Source organism: Penaeus monodon, chromosome 34, assembly GCF_015228065.2.
Source record: "Penaeus monodon isolate SGIC_2016 chromosome 34, NSTDA_Pmon_1, whole genome shotgun sequence".
NCBI classification, from domain to species: Eukaryota; Metazoa; Arthropoda; class Malacostraca; order Decapoda; family Penaeidae; genus Penaeus; species Penaeus monodon.
This window is the reverse complement of record NC_051419.1, coordinates 33,979,634-33,980,383: the sequence shown is the minus strand read 5'-3', so window position 1 is coordinate 33,980,383 and position 750 is coordinate 33,979,634. Positions and strand designations below refer to the sequence as shown.

Genomic DNA, 750 nt, shown 5'->3' with positions numbered 1-750 from the left:
AATACTAAGGATCAATATTTTCACGTGTTTGTATTGTAGTTTAGCGACGTTTTTCATACAAATAATAACGATTTTTTTATTATCATTACCTAAATGTAAAGTGCAATTGTTTCATAAGTTTTTGCATTGTGGTTATCCGGGTTTTTTATATGAATAATGGCGAATTAAACTTTTCTTATTCCAGTAATGTAAAGAGTATTTCTTTTACATGTTTTTGCATTGAGGTTATGAGATTTTTTTCACCCTCGCTATTTTTAAACAAGTAATATGTTAGCCGACATCAGTGACTTTATCTTCTACGGTTAGCAAGGTGATGGACAATGGAGTGCCAAGGTATGACAGTGCATACAGCTTCTTTCATCCATTTTTCTTTCATTTTTTCCCACATTTTCTTTTTTATTCTTCTTTGTTTTCTTCTTTTTCTCATTGTCTTCCTTTTTTTTCTTTTCTCTTCCTTTTCTCCCTTTTCTTTTCTTTTTTTCTTTATCTTTCTTTTTTCTCTCTCTCTTTCTTTTTTTACCTCTATTCCTTTTTTTTTCTTTTTTTCTTTTTTTCGAGTACGAAATTAAAACCGTCACTCGTGCTCCAAAGTGAACAAACTTCGGAACACCCTCCGCCACACTCTATACGAGGAAACTGCCGAATAGCGTGATCCATGAGGTCCTCGGCAAAGTGTCTATTATGGTGAGGGATGAGGCAGGCTTATTCTTACATGCACTGTCATTTGTCTCCCGTCAGTTAGGATGACGT

The 750-nt window shown here is 34.0% G+C and overlaps 1 protein-coding gene across 1 annotated transcript in view; it reads left to right on the top strand.

Moving 5' to 3' along the window:
- Positions 1 to 750, top strand: part of LOC119594766 (potassium channel subfamily K member 18-like) — a 57,479-nt gene that overhangs the window by 51,956 nt on the left and 4,773 nt on the right. The window lies entirely within an intron of this gene.